The 21130-nt window shown below is 41.8% G+C and overlaps 1 long non-coding RNA gene across 1 annotated transcript; it reads right to left on the reverse strand.

Moving 5' to 3' along the window:
* Nucleotides 1-630: 630 nt before the first annotated feature.
* On the reverse strand, nucleotides 631-20930 carry LOC111933818 (uncharacterized). The gene is made up of 4 exons (XR_015286462.1): nucleotides 20561-20930; nucleotides 17479-17678; nucleotides 6849-6989; nucleotides 631-2956 (listed from the first exon to the last, which is right to left on the reverse strand). It is a non-coding gene; the product is annotated as an uncharacterized LOC111933818 (long non-coding RNA).
* Between the last annotated feature and the right edge of the window lie 200 nt (nucleotides 20931-21130).

The raw sequence follows: 21130 nt of genomic DNA on the forward strand, positions 1-21130 counted from the left end.
GTTAGAATAGTTCAACCAGTCAGGATTATAGTTTTCATTCATAAGGTGTTCATAAGTATATGCATGAGTATGCAAAAAGCATTGCTGTATTCCAGTATGGGATGAAACATAATATAAAACTTGTAAGGCTACATTAATCAAATGACATCTCATCCATAAAGGAATTCAGCCATAAGAAGAGGGCCCTCTGTCACCAAAATCTCTTTTGCTGTGCAAGTTCATTACAGGATGTTCTCATAAGGATTTGAGATGGACTGTTTGCTCTCTTGTGGCAGGATTTTTGAAGGTCTTTGGAAGTTCAATATTGCACACATTTTTAGGAGGTAGAGAAGTAAAATCTGCCACAACCCAGTTTCAAAAATGTGAAGCTGACAAGTTTGTGTTTGAAAGAGAGTTGGCTGGGGCTGTGGTTTTTTTCTGTATCTTGCTAATGGTTGACTTTTATTCCAGTCTGCTTATGTATTTTAGCAAAGCTTGCCCTCTCCACAAGGCTTCCTGTACCTGATGCCTTACTCTGTGGACAGCTGATGGGGGGGTGTGCCCACCTAGCCTTTCATTCATTCCAGCATCTCAGCTGGTTGGGGAAGAGAAACTTCATGGATTGAGAAAGATGGGAAGAGTGCATGCCAATTACCATCAAGAGCAAAACAGATTCATTTATTGCATTAATTAAAATTGCATAATGAGAAACAAAGTCAAAAACTGTAAAACACCACCCTCCCTTCCCACTACTTCATGTCTTCACTCCTGACTGCTCTGTCTCCTCCTCAGGGGATGGTGGTCAGTCCATAACAGCTGTTGTGGGCTCTGCTGTTCCCGCCCCCTGCTTTGGCCTGGGTCCTCTTCATGAGCTTCAGTCCTTTCAGATAAACCCAGTATGGGTTTTCCACAGGCAGAGGTTCCTGTTGGGAATTGCCTGCTTGCTGGTGTGGATTCCTCCTGGGGCTGCCAGGAATCTCAGCTCTGACAGCTGCAGCACCTCCTCACCCTCCTCCTGCTTTCCACTTGGTGTTCAGGTGACTGCTGCCCACTTCTTCCCCCTCATCCTCTGCCTGTGCAATATTTTTTTCCCCACCTCAAATCCTCTTCCCCAGAAGTGCCCCTGTTTGGCAGCCGACTGAGCTGTGATGTGTTGGCTGCATCCAGCACAGGGCAGCCCTGGCCTCTCCCCGCAGAGGCTCCTGTAGACCCTGCTGCCAGCACCTTGACAATTACACTCAGTATAATGACTTACAGAAATGGTTGTTAAAGATGACTGAAAAGGGGGCTGGATGTATTGCATACTTGTAATTGCCTATCAAGAAGAAAAAGCCTTTATTCCCCAATAACCCCCAGAGTGGCTGTACCAGTGATTCTACAGTGGCTGATTTTCCTTTGCAATGCCCACCTGACTGGGTTACTTAACCCTCAGTTGCTTCCTTCCTTATTAAATCAAGTTCTGGATTAATTAATTCTTTAAAGGTGGGGGTTTTAGTTTTAATTTCTTTAAATTAGTTGTAGTCCTTAAATTAGTAGGAAGTAGCACCAACATCTTCTAACTTACCTAATTAGAAAAGGATAATGTTTGATTTAAGACAGAAAAAGCACTGGGCACAGCTGAAAAGCAATTTGAGACGTACTGAGCAGAGTAAATGAAAAGGACTTGTTTAACATTTTTATCTCGATAGATTATTTCACCTTAAGAACAAAGTTTGCCCCAGTGCCAGTGGAGAGCTCCATCACTAACACTCATCTATACAAGTCCTATGGGCTCAAACAAAGGTAGAGCAGTTAACTATAATTTTTTTTTGTCTCTATTTCACTTTAATGCATTTTCTACCAATTTCATTCTTCTTCCTTCTTTGTTCTGTGGATATTTGGATTGCATCCTAAACACACATCAGGAGGTACATTTGGGAATGAGATTCTGTACTTAGGGATAGGCAGTAACTCTTCCTACACATTCCATGCCGAAAGAAGAGATCTCAGCCTGTTTGTTCTTTTGCCTCCTGGAACAGAAGCATTGAGGTAGCAAACAGTTTTGAACAACTTTGTGTGCAGCAATGCTACACAGAGAGAAAAATGAGCATGTCCTCCTGGCCTGCTGAGCTGAAGAAAGTCTAGGACTCAGTAGCTTGGTTTCGAAAATACCATCAATCACATTTCTGAAGAGGACAGAAACCTGCTCATCCTAATTTAACCAGCAGGGACCAGAAATTCTGGATTTTAAATGCAAAATTTCAGTGACATCTCTTGTTGCATTGCTCCTCCAGGGTAGGTTGCACAAGGCACATACAGGAAATAAAGCATACGCAGAAGAATCAGTGGTCTTCCACTGGGATTTCTGCAAATGCTTCTGCAATTCAGTCTTTTTATCAGCAACCTCATTTGGTTACAGGAGTTCACCTTTTCTCATTACATCTGCCTCAGTATTCAGGTTCATTTGCTTTCTGGTCTAAAAGACATTTTAAATGCCAAGCTGGCCAAGTGTCGTAGCAGCGTCTTCAACCAAGTGCAACTGAACCTCTGACAGAAATACTCTCCTTGCACTAAATGTGAGTGTTAAAAGAAACAAATTTCTGATACGGGAACAGGCTCATTAAGAAGACAGGTACCTCCTCCAGGAGCAGCAGAGTGCTGAAACCCACTTTTATGTTGAAATTGTGTCTGTACCAGTACTTTCTGCATCCCCAGGGTCCTGAGCAGCCCTTTGCTGCAGCTGCCTGCAGGCTTTTGCTGTGCTCCCAGCCCGCTCAGCTCAGCCCCATGCATTGGTGCCCCTCCCTCCATGGAGCACTGCATCCTGCCTCGCTGCTGCCCATGGCTGCACCTCTGCCCTCAGCTGAAACTGCCCAGGACATGTTGGAGCAGAGAACAGTGGTGAAGGGAGCTTCAGGAGACCATCTCATAACCATTCCAGCTACAACAAGAGGAGAAATCTTTGACAGGCAGGAACATCCTAGGGCATTTAAGGATGCTGAAAGGAGAGAACAGGAGGCCTTGTCACTTCCTGCCCAACTTGTGCTGTACTACTGACTCCTGCACACTCTGCCCACCTGGCTCTTTGAGTGCACACTAAGAACATTCAGATATTCACCAACTCATATTTCTATGTCATCTAACCTCAGGTTTCAGCTTTTGGGATGTTTCATGCTGAAGTTGGTGTTTAGATGCAGTCTTGATTGTGAATTACAGGGGCAATTATTTTGGATAGAGCTGAAGTCATCAGCCCCAAAAGCTGAAGTATGTATTTTCCACAGCTGTAATGCATTCAGAGCGAAACCTTTGATTTACTAATTCTGTGGGGCTTATTATTCTGATGGCAGCTGTGGGGGAGAGAGGGAACAGATCCTTGCTTTGTTTATAGGTTAAAAACCTGCAAATCTGAAGGCTCTGCTTTCACATGGTGCTTACAAGGAGTGGGTGAAAGTGGCAGCCTTTAAATGTCACTCCAGGTTCCTCTCACAAATCCCACAGTAAATGCTGGATTGCACCAAAGGGAAGCCTATCTCAGTGGAAGATATCAGAGCAGCCCATGTCAGTGGGGAAGGGCCCAGCAGGTATTTTGTCCTGGAGACCTGCTGGGCTTTGAACACCACCCTCTGGTTGCCAAGCAGAGCAAGGCTCTGATGCCAGAGCTGATTGTGATTTACCTCCAGCATAGAGACAGGAAGGGGAGTGCTTTGCTGAGTGCACCATACCCAGCTGCCAGCAGGACCCTGCTCAATCTGCAGAAATCAGAGCTGCCAGAGACTTCCCTTTGCTGAAGGGCCAAGACCAGGTCTGGCTATTTCCTTATGTTTTTGAATCACTTGAACCCATGCAATGTTACTTCCCATGCTGATGAATTTTGCAGATGGTCTTAGCTTTGTTCATAGGCAAAAAACATAAAGGGCAGAATTAAACCAGGATTTTGAGGAAAAAAAGCATTGCTTTTAAAATATATGTATGTAATTATCATTTATGAGAAGGTTTGTTTTTTTGAAGAAGCACTTTAAGATTTATACTTCTCTCTGCCTTTTACTTAGATATTCTGATTAATGATTTCTTTGGTTTTAAATATTTTCAGAGTAAAAAAAAAAATTTGAACATGAATACATGTACCCCAAGCAAGATCTGTATACACAAATATGCATGAGCACATAGGTAGGAAAAAAAATACACATTCAGTATCAAGATTATATTTAGGTGGAAATTTGCATCACAAAGTTTCCAACAATGCTAAATTTTCTTCAAATCAAATTTTAAAGATGTGTAATGCAAGTTAAAAACTCATATTCAAACCAAAATTTCTTGCTTGTTAATTAAAATCACAAATCTCTTCATTTAAATTGGTTTATTCTGCCCTATAAACCAGAAAAGGCAGAAGAGATTAAGCAAGAATTTTTGTTTATGTGCATGAGTGAAAATAAAAGTTACTGGCTGATTTTTGCCTGGGAATTTAGAGCAGGAGCTATGGTCACTGAACAGCTTTACAAATTGCTTCTAAAATCAAAATACTTTTGAAATTTGTTCCCATTAAGAAGAATATGCAGAAAACTGAAATTTTAGGAGCATAGCTTTTTCTTTATGTAAATTACCCCAACACTTCATTATTATCTTAGTGTAATTTAATCTCTGTAACAACATCAGTGTTACAAAATCTATTTAAATGATTTGTAGTATTGTCAGCATCACTTAAACAAATCACAGCTCAAAAGACTTTTGTTTTACATTGGTTTTTACTGCTAGAATTCGTATCTATTTCATTCTCTTTGTGTATGATGTAATTCCTTTCCTATTCCTCTAATGGACTTCTCAGTTTTTCCCTGTGACATTTAAATATTAGTTTTAGGGCGAGTAGTTGTAGGACTGCTTTATATCCTTCATAGCCCAAAGGATTTTTAGTTAATGGAATAACAATCTATCAAAACACAGCTTGAATGTAACAGATGAAGTCTCACGTGGTCAAGTGTTCAGACACAGGCCTATTAATAGTTTGTTTTTTGAGGGTAACCATCCATAAAAATCCAGTGAGGCAAAACCAAATTCAGCAATATGTGTGTGGCACTTTTCTTGTGTCTGGCAGTGGCCAGAGAAATCAAGAAAACCACAGCCTGTTTTCACTTGAGTCACTGTGTTTAAAAAAAAAAAAAAAAAAAAAAAAAAGGATTTATTTACCTTGGATGTTGGGGAATTAATGGATCTGCTTTATTTTCCAAAGAAAAAAGATAAATGCATGAGCCTCAGATAAACCTCACTAGCCTGCAACACAGCAGCAAGATCGCTGTTGGCACAAGAAGGACATTTTTTTGTTATTTGGTGTGTCTTCACGTGACCTTGTACATCTTCATTCTGACCTTCACATCTCTTTGGGACCAGCCTAGAAGTGGCTTGGTCCACTCAGCACAAAGCTACCCTGAGACAGAGATGTCTCTGCCTCTGACAGGGGACATCACCTCTGAATCTCAAACTGAGCCTTGTCACCATGACTCTAAATCAGGTGCTGACTCCTGGCAGCGCTTGTGGCCTTCTGGGTATTGCAAAGCTTCATTTCTGGATGTCTGTGCCCCAGATAGCCCATTAATAATGTGAATCTAAAGCAGAAGAGCTAGTCTGGAAATAGAAGCAGAGGCCAACAAGGGATTTGCACTACCTTTCTTCTGTTTCATGGACGGGGAAAGATGCTGGTGGTACCAAGTGCTCTGCCCAGCACCTGGAAGTCATGGTGGCTATCTATCACCAAAACCTACCTGTTTTCCCTTTAAATCCTGCTATTTAGTTTTCATTCCCCTCCAGTGGAATCTGGTTTCATTTTTATAAATAACATTTTTCAGTTTGGGTCTCTCTGTCCTGGAGTGTTTTTGCTGTAAATACTGACAACAAAAGTGAATTTGTGTTTTATCGACTTGAAATTCTTTCCAACAGACTTCAAATGATAGACTTCAAATAATTTCTGATTGATTTTTTTCGATTGATTTTTTTCTTCAAAAAGGTTCCTTACACATCTGTTAGTCTTTGAGTTTTTAAAGCTTGAATTAGCCATTGAAGTTTAGGAGTTGAAAAGCAGCAACAGAAGCTGGTATTTCCTGGATCACTCCAAACTGCAGCAAATAGCAACATGTCTTTTGACATATTTCAAAGTACAGAACTTGAGAGGGCAAAAATTAATTCAGCACCCAACTATCACTTGCTGTAACCAATTATCAGAGCTGAATGAAGAATTAAATTGATCGTGGATATTTTTGTTGGCACTCATCAAAGTGGGTTGTGGATCTTGCAGTCAGTCATAGGTAGGTGCCTGTTTGGGTGCTCTGGGCTGGGGACCCAGCACTGGCTGCAGGCAGTGGTGTGCCTGCCCCAGGAAGGGGCTGCTCAGCACCAAGGCTGTCTGCTCTGCTCTTCTGCAGTACTCTGTGATTGTTTACATCAGTAATAACAAAACAGAGGCACAGAGATTACTCCCAAATCTAACATCCAGCTTTGCCCAGTGACTGGGGAATTGTATTATCCATTGGAGCAGGATCTGTGTGTGTTGTCCCTGCTGTGGCTCACACAAATCCACAGCAACCACTCCCTGACAAAGCACAGAGTTGGGAAGTGGATACCTGGCTCTCTGTACCCTTCATTCCCAACAAATCTGTCCTCCTGGCAAGGTGCCAGCCCCTCACTTGGATTCAAACAATTGTTAGAACATCTATCAACTCTGTGCTAATAACAGCCTTCCTCCCCAGAGCTGGAAAGCTTATCCAAAGCACAGTCCTCTCTGCTGCTTGCCATTCACCATGGGAGCTTAAAAAAGAAAGGACAGCAAGGAACTGCTGTGTAACTCACCCCCATAACAAGCCACCTTAGAGCTACAGGGGCTGGCAGTAGTACAACCTACTCACCTACTGTGGCTGCAGGCTTGCATCTGGCAGCAGAAGAAAAGCAGAAACTGTTTTTCAAAAAGCAAACATCAAAAACAGTCAGTGTGTCCATCATGGCGAAGCACTGACTGGATGCTCCAAACTGTGAGGGCAGTGATGTATCTACAGAAGAAAAGCAGCGATCAGCAATTAATCTGTGTTGTAGGACTTGTCTAACTACATTTAGTAAACTTTGTTTCTTTTAAAGACCAAGTGGGTTCTTATCTGTACTTGTAGCTCCTATTAATCAGGATTGTAATTGTTGGTACTCAGCAAAATGGAAACACAAGCCATGGCTGACCATCCATTTGTGTAACTCCACACTGGGCAAAATGAGCACCCTCATGTTTCCATGGTCACCCAAGATTCCACAGTATAATTACCTTCATGCTCTGCAATTAACAAAATAGCATCTTGTTACAGAAAGATATTAAGGAAACAAACCACTTCTATTGCCCACAATAAGCTGCCTAGAATCAAGTGTTTAAAAGCTGCTGTAGACTAGCACTTGTGTGTTATAATTCTCTCTGAAAGAGAATACATCAGCAGGCGTTTAGATAATTTCTGAGCTTGTCAGTGTTAACAAGGAGCTGTGAGTGAATTTGTAGGACTGTTTTGTCCTCCTTTCTGTCCTCCCCTTTCTGTTCATCCCCTCTGCCTCAGTTAAAATAACATATAAATAAGAATTATCAATTAACTCTTCTAAGAATGACAGTAACCTCCTAAATAGGGTTAATAAACACATGTTAATTTAAACAGGAATATTTGTGCTTATCACATGAGTTTACTTAAGCCTGTAATTGTCTTTTGGTAGCTATTTAGCTTCTATATATCTCAAGTGTACAGGGGACCCATTCTCACCTCCAGCATTGCCTGAAATTCCACTTCTTTTATTTTAATCCCCAAAAGCCATGCCACGGTAGGTCAAGAAAGCCCAAACCCATGGGTTGCATAAATGTTTTGTCTCTGCATCTTAATAAGCCTCTAAGAACACTGAAAAGCTTTTCACTTGCTGTGCTGGATTGTTCAATTTTTCCTGGTGGTTCAATTTTTGCCCCATGGTGTTGAGAGCACTGTAGCAATAGCTGCTGAGATCCAAGAGCAAACTTTTCCATGCAGTTTGGTTTCTTCACAGCAGGACATACTGCTTTTACAGCAATGACTGTATCAGGCAGTGGGAGGCCAGTAGTGTAAACAGATTTTGCAGTTGAGGGCAAAGCAGGGGTAAGCTCTCTGCAGGTAATAGTTTTGCTTCTCTGGAACAGTCGATGAGCTTGTGTTATTACTCAGAGGTGCATCTGCACATCTTTCCTGCTTCCCTTCAATTTCCTGCATGCTTTCAGCCTCCTTCTATCCTACGTTGCCTAATTCCAGGGGCTGCCACTGCAGCTCTGCATTCTGCCTCCTGCCCATTTCCCCTCAGCTACACCCAAGTGGCTTTGTGCCACTCCTGACTTCCTGCATCAGGATCTGCTGTTCCTTCTCACACCAGTACCCTTCTACCTCTCTCCTTTCATCTAATCCTGCAAGGCTGCCCCTTCTGGATGCTAATGTTAATAATGATGCTATGCTCATCACCAATGGAGCTGAGCGCTTAATGCAAATGCATCAATACAATGGCCAATATAATTAAAGGTGCTCTTTCATTTTCTTCCCCCAGACATCCAAACAGGAAGGTTCCATAGTTACTTACCTGTAGGAAGGAGCAAGAGATGTAAGATTTTCATTTTGTCCTCCTAGCATGTCATTCTTGGCTATTTCTCTCTCAGATATTTGTGACTCTTTTGTTAGGAAAAGAGACTGAAAATGTCTCTCCTTGTTCTTCTAGTTCAGACAGATGTCCATGAATTGAGCAAAGTAGACCTAAGAGCTTGATTTTTTGTTTATTTTAAAAGTTGTTGTTTGACAATTTAATTCCTCCTCTTCGAAATCACTAACTTGCATTTATTTTATTCAAAGTTGAGTGAAATGTCTCATTTGGCTCAAGCCTGTCTCTCGCAACGTCCTGCTCTGTGGAACAGTCTCTCCTTGTTCATGTGTTTACTAAGCAGGCATCTTTACAAAGCTGGGCCTAATTTCTAATCGAATTTGGCTGGCTCCAGCTTTCAACCACTGGATCCTGTTGTTGCCTTTCTCTGCAAGCTGTGAAAAGTGATGACTGCCCAGTATTTTCTGCCTAGGAAAACACACACTGTAAGCAAGTCACTTCTCACTTTTCTTGCTGACAAGCTAAACAGATGGAACCTTCCATCTCTCCATGAAAAGCACTTTGCCCTTGTAAATTTTTTTTTTTTTTGTGGTTCTCTACCCTTTCTATTTTTTCATCAGTCTTTTCAGAATGAGGGCTACCTATCATACCAATCCTGTATAGAAAGTATAATCTTTTTCCTCCTGCTTGCTTTATTCCCCTCAAGCCTCCAGCAAGCAGTCAAGGATATACTAGACATTTTTGTTTGCTGCAGGATTGCACAGGGAACTCAGATTGCTCTGAAGGCAGTGGGTGAACAGGTCCATCCAAGAAGCTTGGCTGTGGTCTGGCACCCAGCAGCAGCCCTGGGCTCCTCTAGTTCCAGTGCTGAGTACTGCTCACCATGTGCTCCAGACCTACCTTGTACCCTGATATTCCCATTGTACCCACATCCTGCTGTTTGCAGCACCAGCTCCGCTCCCAGACACCTCCCTCTAGCTAAGAGCTTCTGAATGATATGTTAGCAAACAAAACGAGGGAGGAAAACATGGAGCACACGCTTGAAATATAGATGGAAGAGCTAAATAAAACTATACTCATGGGAACTGTTGTTTCTAAACTCACTTAGCAAGGGCTTTTCTGACATGGTATATTGCTAACTTTTCATTAGGTTTTACACAGTACAAAATTAAGCCCCTTGTAATCACCTAGGTGTGTTACATCTTCACAGGTACCTGTACAAACCTGTATTCTGAAATGATGAAATAAGATTTCTTTGGCAAGTCTCAGAAAAATCACCACAATTGACATTTGTGCCTATTGTTCATTCTTGGAGTACTGTCACTCTTTGTTGTCTCTACCAGCATGTTTTTTCTACACTCCCTGTCACTGCTAGGGGATATTTATCTTAGTCAAGTCACTTCAACACTTTATATACTAGCACAGCATAAGTATTCTTTCAGTCTCCTGGAATTCCCCCAGTGCCTTCAAAATCAAGGTCAGTGAAAAAGAATCCTCAGCCAACTATTCTGTTACTCCTGAGGTTCATGGGCATCTAAACATGCCAGGTTATCCTATATGTTTCATCGTACACATCTTCCTCAGTTCTGGACAAAGAACAAATTCTCTCTAATTTATATGAATTATAGGAATCCTACTTTTTTTTCCCAAATAAAAAATAAAAATATTAAGCTGTTCTGTATTATTAGCACTTTCACTACTGAGTTCTGAACCAGCCACTCTCCCAAGATGTTTGGCTCTCTGTGTACTTCTGTACTGACCTTAGCCTCACAGCTGGCATGCAGACCTTCTGAATAGGAGCTGCCTGACCTTTAGAGGCAATGGTGAGAAGGATAAATGCTTGTACACCTCATTTTTCCTCTCAGGGGAACCTGTGAACTAGGAAATCTGTTCTCTTAGAGGTGCAATAAGGCTGGCGACTACTTCTATGGGGAAGAACAGGCCATGGAGCAACAATTTTTCCCCACCCCTCTGATTAATGACTGTTAATCATTTCAGCTCATAAGCTGCTCACAAGCTAATACAGGCTTTAAAATGATCGATGACTCATATGCAAGTGCTTTTTATTGGGGTAGGTATAGTCAAGGTACTGTTAAGGAAAGATGGAAACTCCTACTCTGCTCTTAGTCTCTTGCTCTTCTCAGTTTTCTCTATGTCTGCAGACTCAAAAGCAATGCTGGGACTGCATTCCCTGATCATCAGTGATACTGTATGTCACATTGACCACCATCAGCTTAAAATCTTACAGAAAAATGGGAAATCAGAATTAAAATAAAAACAAAGCCAGGTATCTCATTAGATTCTGCTTTCTGTGACTTTTCCTTTGATGTTAGGTGTCCCAGCTGGTCAGTTGGCATGGGGTGTGAGCCAGCAGGGCAACAGGCAGCGAGCACTGGAAGCAGGGGGAAATTTAGGGTATGCAGAGGAAACAGAGCTTGTGATGAGTTCATGGGAGAAAAAAGCCAGAGCCATTTTGGCGAGTGCATATGGCCATATGGGTTTCCCTAGTTCCAGTTCTTGTGCAACAGTGTTTGTATTTACCTACATTTAACAGCTGACCTTTTGAAAATGATAAACCAAACCATGAGGCGAAAGGTTGCCTCATCATTATGAGTCCTTCAGTCTTCCCAAGATCCACCTGTTTTATCTAAACAGAAAGAAATGGCCTTCTAGGGCTTGACTGAATGCCACTGCAATAAGCACATGGCCTTTCTCTGCCCTTCTCCTGCCAGACTACAAGAGCTGAATCAGTTTAATACATCATGCCACAAACTATTTATATTTTGCTTTTGTTCATAACAAGAAGTCATAGTTGTGTAGAGTAACTGCTGAAATCAAAAATTAAAAAATTCCTGTATTAAGACAAATTATATATTGAACTTAAGCTTCCACCATTCAGTTTACAATTCAACAGCCAAAATATATAGCAACAACCTCTGTGATGGGAATTGATTTCCATATGATGGGTTTTATGGAGCAGTAAACATTACACTACTCGGGTAATTCAACACAGCCATCCATGGTGTTCCCTTTTGCTCTGCACAGCCCACATACTGCTTCATACCATGTTAACAGATAAGAAAATGCCAGCTAAATAAAAGTCATCTTTTCAGTGTCTCACTTTTGTGTGTTCTAGTGTTTGCAGACTTCAATCTGGTCACAGTTTACATTGTTGAGCTTTAAATGGAGATTATCTTGAGAAAAGCCTTTTTAAGTCTGAGAGTTTCCATTTTTATGTTGAAATACCAGATGTCATCCTCAGACTTCATATATTCTTTCATTCTAATTGACGGCAGACGAACTTTGATCTAACATTGGGCACTGAAGTTACATTTTCTCTGTGCTGTGTGCTAAAGATCATTTTGAAAAACTGTCAGTAAATGCCTGACAACTTTATTTCTACTTGGTAATTAAAGGGCTTGTCTTGTTTTCCAAATGGCTCTGGGAAAAGTTACGGTTTTTTTGCCAAATTTATGCCTTATTATTCCTGGTGTTTAAAATAGTTTTCGTTCCTTAAGAAGGGAACCAGCTCCAATTATTGGGTGGGGAGGTATTGAGTGGAGTGGATATTCCTCTACTTATTTTAAGTAAATTCACTTCTCATGAAAGGAGCCTGCCTATAGGCAAGGTAGAGGTAAACAACATTCCATCAGTTGAGCTAGGCAATAAGCATCTCATGTGTGAATACCCACCAGAAGGTACCAACTGGGAAAGGCAGAGCAATATTTCTCCATTTGTTCTGAATTGCCATGTTCTCAAATCCTTGCTGCTATAAAAAGTAGGTCATTATTACAATTTTGAAGTGAACCATGGTGCTTTCAATGCCCCATATTATGTCATATTTACAGTTTGGTGTGGATTTGCTGTGGGGCTGTTGACAGCTGTGCCCTGTATGATAAGTTGTAACAAGAGAGGATCTGCTCCTCAAAATACCCTTCACATGGAGAAGATACTGCTAGTGGATTGGGAAGGAATACAGTGAATGATGCTTCCAGTTGCATCGTTCAAGATGCAACATCAAGAAATTGCATTTCTTCTACAGAGGCAGTGGAAAGCAATCCTAAGACCAAAAGTCATTTCAGAACAGTCTCACCCTGTATGGAGTCAGTGCAAGAAAGCATTTCAACACACAGTAAATTTTAAGCACCTTAAGAAAGTGATTAAGGATATTATTTAATGCTGTCCTGAGTCAGGACTAATATCTGTTCATTTAAATCAAATCAAAAATTCTGTAAGCTCAGAGAGAATGCAAAAGTGAAGGCAAACCCCAGTTTGATAAAAGATCTACAGCCCAGGCAGCCTTCCAGAGGGCAGGCGTTCTCAAATGTCACTGCAGATAAGAGGTGGAAAATATTTCCCGGACGTACCAGCTCTGTATATGAGTTAGCTAACTCTGGGAAAAGCTGGGCTTATTTTTGCAGCTGCTGGGGGGAGGATAACTATATGGAGCAGGTAAACTCAAATGCAAACATAATTTTGTATCTTTTAGAAAATTTATAGACTTGAACCAGAGTAGCAGTTACTGAAATTGCTACAAATGCACCTCAGTGTGCCTAGTTCAGTGAAGTTACATACAGCTAATCTTGTAAGTAGCAGGGTAGCTACCTACCATCATTCCATGAAAATGTTAGAGGGGAGCATAAAGCCTGGCTTAGCTTGTTTCTTTAGCCACAGGATAATGTATTTCCATTAACTCTGCTTTGCTCTACCTCTCTGGAATATTTTATTCCTTTCAATAGGTTTTTACTCCTTAAGTTTACTCATGTACTTCAAACTACATGCTTCTCTGGCTCTCTTGGTCTATATTTGCTTTGCTAATAACTGCTGGATACTGGTACTAATGCCATCACTGAAATAAGTTTGATCTCATGAGTACTGGATGATGTTGAAACAGTAATACTGAATGAATACATGTTTGCTACGAATGTCTTTTCTGGGGAAAAAAACCCAACGCTTTCTAATAACAACTTTCCTATGTCCCAGTTGAGTTCTTTTGCTAAGGTCTACCTATCTAGTTCTCTCTATCTGTTTTTTAAAATATATCAAAATAACAACACCATAGCCATTTAATAAGCTACAACCTTTTCATATTTGTTTTTCTTACTAATAGTCTTGAAGTACAGGTTTTATTTGCAATGTGCAGGTTGTTTAACAAAGCCAAACTCTGTTCAGATAAAAATACCATCATGTAAAATTTTCAGCTCCCCTGCAACAGCCTATGGAGGCAGAAAAGGCGGTTTCATAATCTTTGCTGGCCTGAAGCACTGATTCCTGACTACTAGGCAATTTGTTAACTCTTCTAATTCAAATACACAAAAGGGTGAGTAAGCAATAAACCATTTCAAATTGATCCATCTGGCAGTAGGTAAAATAGCTATAATGAACAGCATGTTTACAGAGCACATTTCCTACTCAGTCTAGTCATTTGCAGGATTCAGGCCACAGATGTCACAGGTTGTCTGAGCAGCATTAGATGCGAGGAGATGACTGGATGTGAAAGGGGACTTTGAGGAGAATTTATGGTGATGGATGTTTGCTGTTTATGCACACTTCATTAGTTAAGTCAGTCCGGCTGGCGCTGCTGGGACTTCTCTGCTTTCCCTGCTGCTGCTGGCCGCTTGCTCTGAGTTCATAGGTGAGCAAGCACAAACATATGCTTCTGAATGTATGATTTGTTTAATGATGATGTTGTGGTTTAACCCCAGTTCAGCTGCTCACTCTCTCACCCCTGGTGAGATCAGAGATCAGGGAGACAATCAGAAGTAACAGTTTGAAAGACAGTTTAATAGGGAAAGCAAAAACCACACACATGAGCAAAGCAAAAAAGGAATTAATTCACTGCTTCCCGTGGGCTGGCAGGTGTTAAGCCTTACAGGAGAGCAGGGCTCCACCACACATAACAGTGACTTGGAAGATGAGTGCCATCACTCTGAATGTCCCCTGCTTCCTCCTTCTTCCCCCAGATTGCTATACTGAGCACGATGCCATATGGTGTGGAAAATCCCTGTGTTCAGCTGGGGTCAGCTGTCCCAGCTGTGTTCCCTCCCAACTCTTTGTGCACCCCCAGCCCTCTCTCTGGTGGGCTGGGGTGAGAAGCAGAAAAGGCACCGATGTTGTGTGATCACTGATCAGCAACAGCTACACTGTTCCAGCCCTATACCAGCTACTATGGAGAAAATTAACTCTTTTCCAGTCAAAAGCAGCAGAGATAACTGAGGAAGGTGTGAGGCATCTCTAATGGAGCTCTTAGAATTTCCCATTCTCTATAGAGGCTGAAAGGGATATATTGTAGTATTTCCCTCCTCTGCAGGCACAGCAAACACACAATCTATTAAGTTTCTGTTTTGAATATGGCAATTTTATTTTGACTTGAGATACTCTGGGATCTAATAAGATCCTGAATTCACTCCCAACATGAGAGGCTTTGTGTTTGTCTCAGCCAATGCTATCAGCATAATGTCTTGTTATTATGAGTCTGGATTGCCTTCAATGGCAACACAAGTCTTACTAAATAATAACAGGATTTGGCTTTGTATATGAAAAATTATTAGGTGAATCAGTAGTAGCAGCAAAAGCAACTGAATAGCTGTCTGAAAAGTGAAAACATGAAGTGCTTTTCAATGATCCTGAACACAACAGCTAAAATCACACCAATCTAACAGTTATCACAATTGTGGTAGCACACTGTTTAGCAAGGATGAACCAACTCTTTTTAAATTAAATTAAATTTTAAATATAGGTGGAGGTGTTCATACAGGCAGGAACAACATCATGTACCTCCCAGATTTTTAATGACAAAGGGCAGATCATTTTCCTACGTTTAGTATGAAGAAAGTAACTGGGTTGATGATCACATTTCATATTGTATTTGTGCACATAGTGTTATTTTATTTCTATTACGAGCCATTTGAGCAGACAGCTACTTCCTTTCTTTTGTGAGCTGTCTCATAGCCTTAAATTGACAGCTCCTGGAGGAGAGAGACAGCATATGACATGTGTAGAGAATCCAAGATTGATAAGGTTATTCTTTTATTCATTTTGATAACTAAGAAGGAGTAAAGATTGACAGTTCAATCACTCGTTAATAAAGACTGACTTTATTCCCATTCATGAAATGGCAAGCCAGATTTTAAAACATTTTAAAAACAACATTTTAGTTATTGTTGTTATTATTATTATTGTTTGATTTAGTAATTTCCCCTCATATGAAAGTTTAGAAAAATCACTGTCAACAAACAGAGTTTGAATTAGTGTGAAAACTGCCCCCAAATTACTGATCTGTTTCATTTGTTGGGGTTTTTTTTGAAGTATCTTTTCTGCTTATAGACTGACAAGAGGTGGGACTTAAAAAAATTCTCACTGTAGTTAAACATGTTGCTAAACCTTAGCAGAACCACAGGACTAATACACCATTCCAGACAAGAGAGGGTCAAACTAGGTTATGTTACTTTTAATTTGCCGTGGATGGAGGTCTCTGGCTCACCTTGACTGAATTAAAACATTAATGAAGGGATTAAAGCTGGAGTCCACTGTGAAGGACTTGACAGAGCAGACCCAAGCCTTGTCCCGTTGGTCACTGAGGGAAGTCAATGCTGACTGTGGCTTTTGCAGGATACCAGGCTGTAGCTTGTATGAGAACAGCCTGGACACTCCTGGGACATGCAGGACTAGCTCATGGAAGAGAAAAGCACCACACAAACTCAGCCTCAAGATGAGTGTAGGGTAAAGGAGGCAATCACACAATCATGTGAAGTCTTTTCCTCTGTTAGCACTATTCCTCTTTCAATTCCTTTGAAGACTTCTTCAAGCTTTCCCTCCCAAAGCAAGGTTTAGGGAGATTTGAACAGTTTCACACCCATTTCTTTCCTTGATTGTACTGTCAAATGAAATTGATTTGTGAATTTGTCTTATTGTCTGTTCATATTCTACAATAAGATGTCAATCTCCCAGACCTAAGGAACTCATAGGGGTTTTTTGGCAGTGAGTCACATTTTCTATGGTTTGGCTGTGAAAACCATTGTTCTCATTCTTGTGTTGACTGATTAGGTGAAGGGCAGATGAAGACAATCTCGTTATTTAAAAAAACCAAAACAAACACCTCTTCCTTCAGCTGATTGGGTGGAGAGATGGTTTTGTTCCCATAGCAACATTTTGCATCCAAACCTGCAGAAATGAGGCTGGCTACAGGCATTTCAAACATGCTGCCTTTAAAGAGCAGGTTGTACTCTACAGTGTGTTTTCATTTTTGCATCTGACAGAATTATTCAGTAACCACGAGAGGAAAAAAAAAAAGAAAAATCTTTGCATGCATGTATATGAAACTGGAGCCTGGTGATGTTAGGTGTGCTCCAAGGCACCCCTTGAGCTGCTCTCATAGAATGCTCTGTACTCAGTTGTCTGGACACCAGAACTTTAAGTAAAAACCAGTCAGCCCAAAGTTCAGATGTCACTTTTGTAAGAGTTCTTTTACTTTCAGTGGAGTCAACACCACTGAGCAAGATGTTGAAGGGAACTGGCTAATGGGCTGAGGAAGAGTAAAACCCATGTGGGAGGTTGTACCTCAGGGAGTGGGGGATGCACTAGGGGATGGGCTGTTGGACTCTTGCAGAAGTAACAGATAGGATGAAGGAAAAAAAGTCCCAATACAGGGAGCTGCTGAAGGAAGACACCACTGGACAAAGACTGGAGGATAAAAGTAATTTATAGTCTGGGTTTTTTCACCCTGTAAAGGTTGATCATACATTAGCAGGGGCAATTTTTGTGGGAATTGGACTTCAATGATAGAGGGACAAGACAAGGAATGTATTTTGCTTCAGAACTTTTGGTTCATTTGTGAAAAACTGGAAAATAAGGACAGAAGAAATTCATGGTAGTCTTTGGGAAGATGATGCAAACTGGCCCTACCTCTTTGGCTGCCATCCAGCTGTGTTTCTCCAGACAGACTCTCTCAATCAGCACAAGTCATGTTCAAGCAGAACTGGAAGATTCCATGTATTTATCCAGGATTTCACTTTGGCAGATAAACAGCTCAGTGGGACAGTACATGTCAGAAGCACAGTGGCTTGGTCCAGGAAAAAAATATTAATTCCTCCAGAAGGACAAAACTGCCAACAAAATGCACACATAGAGGCATTGTTAAGAGTATTTTAAGAATGGTATATTATGTTAGTATACAGTGATACTTTAATGGGAAATCGCATCACCTTTCCTTCATGTTTGGCTTTGGACTGATAAGCAAAATATGACATTAAGAATAATAAAAAGTTGACATTATTGGCAAATTTCTTAGTGGGAACAAGTTGAGAGCACTATAGCATAACACCATGCAGCTGGTAATGTAAAACTAAAATTACCCAAATATGAGAAGGCAGCAAACTGTTACCTAAAGGTTTTTGGAGGGAAGGAAATACAGACAGGTTGATTTGACAAGTTTTGTGGAAGGAAGACACCAAAAACTATGAGTGAAAGTCAGAGGAAATAAGAAGCAGGTGTGTTCATGATGAATGCCGGTTGCTCTCCAGTTATCCAGACTTCATCTGAGCTGTCCAGCATGGGGTGGAATCCCCACCTATCATGTTCTGATTAAGTGGCATTATTGCATGTGGCTAAAACTCTTAGAAAATGAGCAAACTAACATGGTTTTGTCAAAACAAGCTTGAAAAGAATTGTACAATTCTCGTCGGTGATAATTTTTATTAGAGAGTTTTTGAAGGAGGAAGTATGTTTTTGTACAGGGTCTGATCCTGGAGACAATGGATCAGTTTCACCAAATCACACATTGCTTTGTGTCCAGACTTCCTCTGAACATGTCTGGTATTGAACAAGCATGATAGGTGGGCTAAAACTGTAACAGGAAAGGGGCACACAGACTGATGTAAGAGTGAGTGTACTGAGGAGGAACATAACGTTACAGCAGCAGAGGGGCAGGAGAATGTGGGTGCCGAGCACTATGTACAGTCATAACAGCTGATAAAAATCAGCAAAAACCACCACCAGAAAAAACCCAAAACACACCGATGGGATGAAAGAGTGGAAACACAAGCAGTCCTGAGGCTCTGAAATGATGTTATCTCAGACAAGACAAGACAAGTCAGTAAATTTAATTATTTGCTGCTGTTTGGCCAGATGGCCTGGAGTTGTATCAAAAATCCCTACCCACCACATTTCTTGATAGGTCTGGATTACAAACTTTTAATCTACCTTAAAATGCTTATGTTTTCAAAATAAAGTGATAAACTTATACAGCTCCAGGAAAAAAAAAAATGCAGTGCTCAGCAGTGCAAGAAGGAGACAGAACTGTTATGAGAATGTAATTTAAAAGCATGCACTGAGGTATCTAACACAGGTTTGGACATCAGGATCTATCTCCAGGGCAAATCGCTCAGCCCTGAATTGAGAAGACAGAAGCTCTGGCCTTGCGATGGGAATCATTCTTCCACAACCTGTTGTTAGGTATCCCAAGGAGGTTGTTCTCTGAAAAATCTCTTTCAGTTGCTGACCTTGGATGGTTTCTGGCTTAACAGGAGATGAAACCTGTTCCAAAGTATTGAACCCTACTAATGGATAAAAAGCCAAGGTACCAAGCACTGATGTTTGGAGTACTCTAAGAACCCCTTACATTTAATTTTAGCATTGCAACACCTAAATCCCAGGATTTCAAATATTTTTTAATCATACTCTGAGATTTTCTTCAGAAAATAAGTGATTTCAGAGCACATATGTTTTCATGAGTGTAACTACAGAGAAAACAAGCTAAATACTCAAAGAAGATTCCCCTTTGTCTATGGTCTAGGATTATTGCTGATGTTCTTATTCTTTATTATCACATTTCACTTCTTGGTAAACTATGTAGTTGTATGAAGTTGACACAATCAAATGTCACGCAAGCAGGATATGTGCAATTCAGTGAGAAATCTGTTTGAGAATCTGTCACAAATGGGGTGACAGTAAGTACATGAAGAGGGATGTGCTTCAGCATTTTACACTGGGTGGCGGCCAAGAGGAGTTAATGACCATAGCTGGCAGTATTCTTGGAAACACCACAGGTTTCTGTGCATGGTCACCTTCAGTGACGCTGAAAACAACCTATTGTACCTGTAATATGGACATTTTGACAAAAGTCAGGGTTCTTCATTTTCAGGAGACAAAAGAAAGGGAAGAGGCAGCCTGAGCAAGTGAATAGGAGCACTATTGAAGTCTGTACAATCAGACCCCAGAGAGCAGAAGTACCTAACAACCAGCATCAGGAGACACAAATCAACATGCTAAAAGGAGTACAGCAAATCTTAGCCCAACATCTAACACTGGCCATAACCAACATCGCAAACCGCTAGTCATGCACATTCCACTCATGTGACAACCCCACCGTTTTAGCTCTTTAAGGCAACATTGTGCTGAGTGCCACCACACACCACAAGATCAAAAGCAGCAACATTTGACCCAGCATCACAAACATGATGGCCAAAATTTGATGGCCAAAGTACTTTTGGCTTGCTGCTCTCCATGAGACAACATTACAAACTTAATACTAATCTGCCCATGAATATTCTCTTCCTTCAGCTAAACTCCTCCTGTCAAACTAAGTTCAAGTGTAAATGTGATAATAGTTTGCCCTAACTTGTCTGCTTTTTTATTTGTTAACTACCTTGCTAGAAATTTATTTCTGTGAGTCACGATATATTCACAGGACTGAAGTTTCATGAAAAAATTACTTGAAGAATGTACCAGGGCACAGAGAACTTGAAGTAATGGCTTGCCCTAGGATAAGTCACATCCTTTAGAATCTGAAATGTATGGTCCTGTCCTCCTGAGACACAGCACAACCTGCTGCTCCGCATTTGGCTGCTCGGCACACAGGCTCACCCGGGGGATGTGTGTGTAGATGTAACACGCCACGATTCACCTCCACACACCCAACAGCGGGGGAGCCCTGGATTCTTGCATTTAACATTATTACAGAAAGTGTGTAATAATTAACGATAAATACCTTTAGAGATCGGATTCTATTTTAACTTGAGAACAGCTTGTCACTCTGATAGTGTACTACAGCTTTCAGGAAAAGTAAATTGCTGCTGGAACGTGTGTAATTTGCTTCGGGTGAGACTTGCTTCGTTTCGAGAAGCTGGAGCACCGTGGGATTCGAGCGCCAAAAGCAGCGTGGTCCAAATAGCTTCCCACGGCCGAGCCCGGCTGGGGCGATGCAACCATCCAGCACCTGAGACCATCCAGCCATCCAGCCTGGCGCCTCCTCGCTCCCGAGGGAGCAGCCCCAGCCCTGCCCTGCCCTGAGCCGGACGGGCCAAGGCGGCGCGGCTGAGGGGCGAGCGCGCAGCTTTCCGCGGGGGGCTCTCCACGGCGCTCCGGGCGCCCACGCCGCGTGACGAGGAGCCGCCCGGAGCCCGCTCCGCGCCTCTCCCCGGCCGCGGCTGCCCCAGCCCCGGGCGGCGGGGGCGGGCGGGGGCCGCGGCCGGGGAAGGGGCCGGGCGGCGGGGGTGGGTGGGCCCGGCCCCCCCCGCGGCCGCGCTGCCTCGTGGCGGGCGCAGCCGTTGCGCCGCCG

Source organism: Cyanistes caeruleus, chromosome 4, assembly GCF_971803275.1.
Source record: "Cyanistes caeruleus chromosome 4, bCyaCae1.hap1.1, whole genome shotgun sequence".
Lineage (NCBI taxonomy): Eukaryota > Metazoa > Chordata > Aves > Passeriformes > Paridae > Cyanistes > Cyanistes caeruleus.